Source organism: Bidens hawaiensis, unplaced genomic scaffold (assembly GCF_021521415.1).
Source record: "Bidens hawaiensis isolate Kalapana, Puna unplaced genomic scaffold, B.hawaiensis_p1.1 tig00054034_1, whole genome shotgun sequence".
Classification (NCBI taxonomy): domain Eukaryota; kingdom Viridiplantae; phylum Streptophyta; class Magnoliopsida; order Asterales; family Asteraceae; genus Bidens; species Bidens hawaiensis.
Window position 1 is genome coordinate 50,506 of NW_027506282.1, and position 6,450 is coordinate 56,955.

Below are 6,450 nucleotides of genomic sequence, written 5' to 3' on the forward strand. Positions count from 1 at the left end.
TATTCGAGATTTATATACGTTTCATTTAGTGTGCTTAACATTAAAAAAAATGTTTACATTTGTAAAAAAGTGAAAAATTAGGCTTACAGCAATAAAATAATAATGAAATTTTGTATGATTTGAAGAATTTTATAGTCAGAAAAACTTATAATTGACTTTAGTAGAATACTAAAGGAACTCAATTAGTATTAGTTGAATTATTCGTATTATTATATTCAATTACTTATAAACATATATATACTTGATACGACTTGGTTCATTTGTATGCCTGTAGTTTAATATTCTCATATATAATGTGTAGTTAGAGAAACTTCATATATATTGTTCAAAATTAGGATACTTAATAATATATTAATTAATGGGCATATGTTAGTAAGAATGTCCCAATCCAGCTCCCTTAAGACGAATTGACTTAATAAAATGAAGGTAAAGTCTTCACCGTTTTTGTATTTTATGCCCCATTTAATAATAGACCAGGTAAATTTGTAGTAGTTACTAACTAACACATTTTATATTAAGTTTTTTAGACAAAGGGCCTCTACTCATTATCAGCATGGCTGTGTACTTCATAGAAGCACCTCCACTCAATAATTGTTTACAAGTGAGGTGGTATTTGTGTGAGGTTTAGGTTTAATTTTAATAACGTTATTTTTTATGGTTGGTAGATAATAATTTCATATGAGAATATTATTTTTGTCATGATCCATATTTTACATTATTTTTTTTCATTGAACCTCTGTTAAAAAAAAAAACTTAACTCCGTTAAGTTTTATCCGAATTTCAAATTGATGTTTTAGGGTTTTTGATCGGAAGGAAGATAATCAATTGATATAAAACTTACATTGAAATGATGCTTTAAACGACGATCAGCTTGATTAATTGGAAATTTAAACATTTGTATCCTCCTTCCGATCGTCGTTTGGAGAACTATTTCGAGGTAAATTTAACATAATTCGACTCCTATCCTCCTTTCAATAAAAAGCCTAAAACATCAGATAAGTTAACCGAGTTAAGTATTTTTTTAGTGGATGTCAAATAAAAAAAATAGTGTAAAAGGTAGGACTGGTAGCGAGTATATTATCATGTGAAATTATTACTAGTAAACTGCAAAATTAAGATTATTAAAATTCAATTTTTCTTACGTTAACTAGAAACAAATAGGAATTTTAATACATAAGTGTATGTTAGTAAAATTGCACCACATTTAAGTTCATTGTCGCGTACAACTCCTAAAATTGCACCACATTTAAGTTCATCTTAAAAATATTGCATTTTCAAATGGCTACTACTGTACCAAGAGAAATAAAAATGCAAAATATCGTTAAAAAGCAATTCCTTTATTGTTGTGATTCTTTTTGAAAACCAAATCACTTCTGAGTCTTCATATAGTCCACCAAGTAACATAATTGACCAATCAGATCAAGTCATATGCTTTTGAACTTTCGACATACATTTTCCATCATGTCATCAACTCGAACGGTGTAGAAAGCACTTCCATCAGGGGTTCAAGCCAAGAGACGAGAAGTCCCATATTCGACTAGCCACCGAGCAGTTGCCAAAAATATGGTCATTCATCTCCTCAAACTTATTACCGATAGTGAAATTTGCCCATCCTTCATTTGTGGTCTAGTGATAGGAAGGCTGGGTTATCAAATGGAGACCCAAGTTCAATTCCCACTTGTGTCTTTTTGGGCCGAGTGGATATTGACAATGAAATATTTGAGCTATGCCTTGCGAGGTTGTTAGTTCGAATCTTGGACTCACCCGGGTTTTCGTCCCACCGTGTCTTACGTCATAGAATTATGCTCTTGTGGTGGCATAATGACTGTCAAGTGGCAGCCAGCGGTATAATTTCTCGACGAATGCCCAAGTCAAAACTCTGAAGCCAACGTGGACCCAATTAAGACAACATAGTCTAGCCAGAAAGATGTAACAGGACTCTTCAAATTAATGAGTGTGGAAAGTCGTCTTCTAAAACAAAGAAACTAGATTTTGCCTTTGAAAAGTAAACTAGTTTAAGGATTCTCGATCCTGATAAAGGATATTGTCAAAGAATGAACCATTGCCGGCTAGCATCTCTTACAAGTTGGGATAGAATAAGCACCAGAACATTGCTCCGACATGCTCTCAACTATGGTCCAATTTGCCCATTAAAAAAAAAATTAATGTGTAGGAAAATTAAAAATAACCTCTTAGAATGGGGTTTGTATTTATTATAACTTTATTATTAATGAACTAGTTGTTTGACAAAAATCATGTGTTTGCATCAGCAGCTTGTTGATATAAAATATAAATATAGTTTGCATCACATCTTGATGACATGGAAATAATGAAGCATGATCGACGGAAATGGTCACGAGACACTAGTGGATGAAATGTAGTTGATGATAGGGAGGTTGGCTTGGTCATATGACACCCGGTAAATGAAAATTACGTGTTATATTTGTATCCCGTATTCAAGTGACTGGACAATGACACTACACATTTAAAATAAAAGGTAATAGGGATTTTGAGGTTGTTTTAACATTTTAGAATGAGTAGAATTAGGACATCGTTTATGTGATTTTAGTTATATGCATTTCTTGTTATTATTGAACTTTGGTTAGTTTTCGTGACCCTGATAAAATTTTTTTTTCTAACTGATAGACAACGAATACCAAAACAGGATGACACCAGTAAAATAATCTTTCTAAGTTGATAGAAAAATACGAAGATCGAAGCTTCAAGCTTATCCCTAGTTTAAAGTTGAAAGATTCTTTTAAAAAGAATTGACTTACATTAATTGAATGTTGTTGCTCGTTGCTTAACCATTCTAACAAGATGGATCAGGTCATAAAGTTTATTTTTAATATTTTCTATGTTTTTTCATAGTTGGAAGTCTTTCTCAAAGTTTTATATATATTATTTTAAACAAGGACAAAAGAGAGTAAAAAAGAACACACGTAATGTGCTTCATTGCTATCACGTCACCGCCAGATCATTGTCACATAGACATGAGGGTTTCATTAACTTTTCCATGAAAAACGCGTAATAGTTTAACCAACACCCCATTAATATATGATTTTTTTATATAAAAAAATTATGAAAAAAAGTAATAATTTGATTGGTTTGAAATGAGCTGGCACCACACCCCCATGCCCTTTGCACCGTTATCAGATTAGTACCCAAATGGGCTACCATCCCTGGCGCCCTATGTTGTAATGACTTGGCGAATGAAGTTGTTGCAAAAATAGTTGATCTGGCTGGGGTGACGCCCCCATTATACTTGGTCTAAAATTAAAAGGTTGTGAAACTATCATAGTACCAGCAAGACGTTAGTTGGTTTGATAGATATTGCTACTTATCATGACGAAAACGAAAAAGGTGAAACTTATGGGGGAGAAAGAAACCGAGCCACTTCCAATTTTTGATATTTATTGGTGTCACTTTAACCAAAAGAGTAATAGTATATTTATCGTGTGGGTTACATAGAGGCTTTATATATAAGAATAATAATATCACATTTTACATATGCTAATTATATAACTTAGTCAATGCGTTGGAGTCTTGGAGAGAAGTCTTGTGGTGCAAGGCACGTTGAAAATGAGACTCACTACAGGAATGACAACTTTCAACCTCATGAAACCAAACAAAAATAATAATAAGCAAATAAAAAAAGTCCAAAGTACACAAAAGAGTCTGATCCTGCCTTAACACGAAAGATATTACCCAAAAGAGAACGGCCTAGCTACGAGTCATAAAACATAAAATCATCGATAATGACTTCAAAGAAGGATCAAACCATGAATATGCCAAGGCAGAGACAATGTGAATGTGTCTTTTAAACATTCAAAGGTTCCAAGTACAAGTCCCGAAAAGTAAGAAATTTGTTTTTAAAAAGAATAATGTCACTTGGGAGCCAATAGCCAACTAGTCCAAAAGTTTAATGTCCAACAAATATGAATGGTTTTTTAAAGTTCTTTTTCAGTTTCCTAATGCTTTTCCATGTCAAAAACATGAAGCTGATTAACAATTTTTCATAGTCTTTTTTTAATCACTAGAAATCCAGACCACTTGCAAAAATATTTACACCAAAAACATATATAAAATACAATATAACAGAAAAATCATATCTCATTTCTGTTGATTATCCATAATCTAGGCAAATAGGAGTAAGTATTTTTATTAACAAGCCTTTTCCTGCATATGCAAACACCTCAAACTGGAACATGACCATAACAAATAAGCTGAAGCTGATCATAACAGGCAAGAACACCAGCACCTGCCACCGATCTGAGAACGTTTGCAGCCCCACCCTTGAACAATGGTCTCAAGCCCCCCTTTTTCACAATTTGGTTAAACGCGTCAAATGTGTCCTTGTACTTCACAGCTTCACCAGATGCCATCATCATTATCCTTCTCCTAACCGTGTCAATCGGATATGAAGCAAAACCAGCTGCGCTTGTAGTTAACCAACCGAGAGCAAAGCATGCATGGAAATTATCCTACGGTTATATGACATGTACAACAAACAGCTAAAACATCAGTTTATATTCTAAAAAATGTTCGATAAGTAGTTTTATTCAAATAAAAGTATAAAACTAACCTGCATATCTCTGGTGAGGAGAATTGGCTTGAGGGAATCGTACAACCCGAAATAAAGACCGCGGTAAACAAAGATACCAGCAGCTGAAAGAGGGAACCCACGGCACAACCCAGCAATACCGTCTGATGCTAATGTTTTCTTGTAAGCATCAATCAAACCATTGAACTTCGCATCAATGGCTAGGTGGGTTCTGGCAAACACTTTCCAGTTTGGATCAAGGTCTTTCTTAAAGTTTAATAAGCTCTTGAAGTAGCCATTAAATTAAGTGCCTGCAGTGTTTCACAACAACAAACCATCAGAAAACTCAAATACCCTCTGATATAAGGGTGTAAACAAGCCGAGCTTAAACAAGCTCGAGCCTAAAAATAAGCTTGTTTAACAAACGAGCCCGACCTTGAGCTTCACTTATCGAACTCGAGTTGACTTGCAAGCTAAAAGAGCCTACTATTCATATAATTTTTATTTATTATAATGGAACTATGAAAGGATTAATTAAAGACTACATAAGTAACTAATAAATAATCAACAAGCCGAGCCTAAACTTAAAAAACTCCTCACTATCAACCTTTTTAAATAGAGCTTGAAACTAGCTGATCGACCTTGAGCTCTTGCAAGTTAAACGAGCTAAGCCCGAGCCTAAGCTACTCACGAGCCAATGTTGAGCTTAAAAAAATAGAGCTCGAAACTAGCCAAACTCAAGCTCTTGGAAGTTAAACAAACTAAGCCCGAGCCTAAGCTACTCACGAGCTAATGCTGAGCTTAAAAAATAGAGCTCAAAACGAGCCAAACTCAAGCCATTGTAAGTTAAACAAGCAGAGCTCGGGGTCGGCTCGTTTACACCCTAGGCTTTTTAATACACAATGATAATCTGTCTTTACATCATCAACATCATAAAAATACTTTTCAACACTAAACTTTTAGTTAAGCTTTACACATTTAGCTGCCAGATAGTGATCAAACTAAAAACCAAATCCTCCCATTTATAACAAAGAGGGTAAGAATAATGAAACATGATAAAAAAGAAGACGAAACGAACCTAAGTAGGAAAGTAACAAGTAACATTAGCTACATTTCCTTTAAATAATCTCAGCTATTGTAGACTGACAGTCCCATCTTTTAACATATTTGCTCCCAAAGATCCGTGATTAACAGAATCCGAACATCATTAGTCGTTGCTCGCCAGGAAATCGTAAGTTTTATGTTGAAAAGGTTTAGTTTTCTGGACAAAAACACTTTCTAGCAACTAATGTCGTCAGAATTTTGTTAGTTGTAGATCGTTGGAAGCAAATACGTTAAAAGACAGGACCTCAACAAGCATTTCATTAATTGGGATTGTTTTTTGCCAATACTCGATAGTTGGAAATATTCAAATCCAATTTTCCAAACTCTAATTGTACTGAGTCATCGTTCATATAACCCAATTAATGTTGTAATTATGGTTACATGCACTACTAGAATATTGAGCAATTGTAACCAAAATTTGCTACCGAAAAAAACCGGTAGCAAATTTAGCGACCGATTTAGCAAATTTGCTACCAAAAATGCCAATTACTGGCTAAGCGGTCAAAGTTTTTGCAACCATTTATATTCAATGGCTAGGCAGTCGGAGTTTTTGCAACCGGTGACTAGGCGGTCGGAGTTTTTGCAACTTGTGGCTACAAGGTAGGAGTTTTTTTTGCAACCGATGGCTAGACAGTCGGAGTTTTTTCAACCGGTGGCTAGGCGGTCGGAGTTTTTTGCAACGGTGGCTAGGCGGTCAGAATTTTTGCAACAGGTAGGCGGTCGGTGTTTTTGCAACGGAGTTTTTGCAACCGGTGGCTAAGCGGTCGGATATTTTGCAACATGTGCTATACGGTCAGAGTTTT

General features: G+C 34.7%; 1 pseudogene; it reads right to left on the bottom strand.

Annotated features, from left to right (window-relative positions):
- Window positions 1-4,196: 4,196 nt before the first annotated feature.
- LOC143617353 (ADP,ATP carrier protein 2, mitochondrial pseudogene) lies at window positions 4,197-5,708 on the bottom strand (annotated as a pseudogene).
- Window positions 5,709-6,450: the final 742 nt, after the last annotated feature.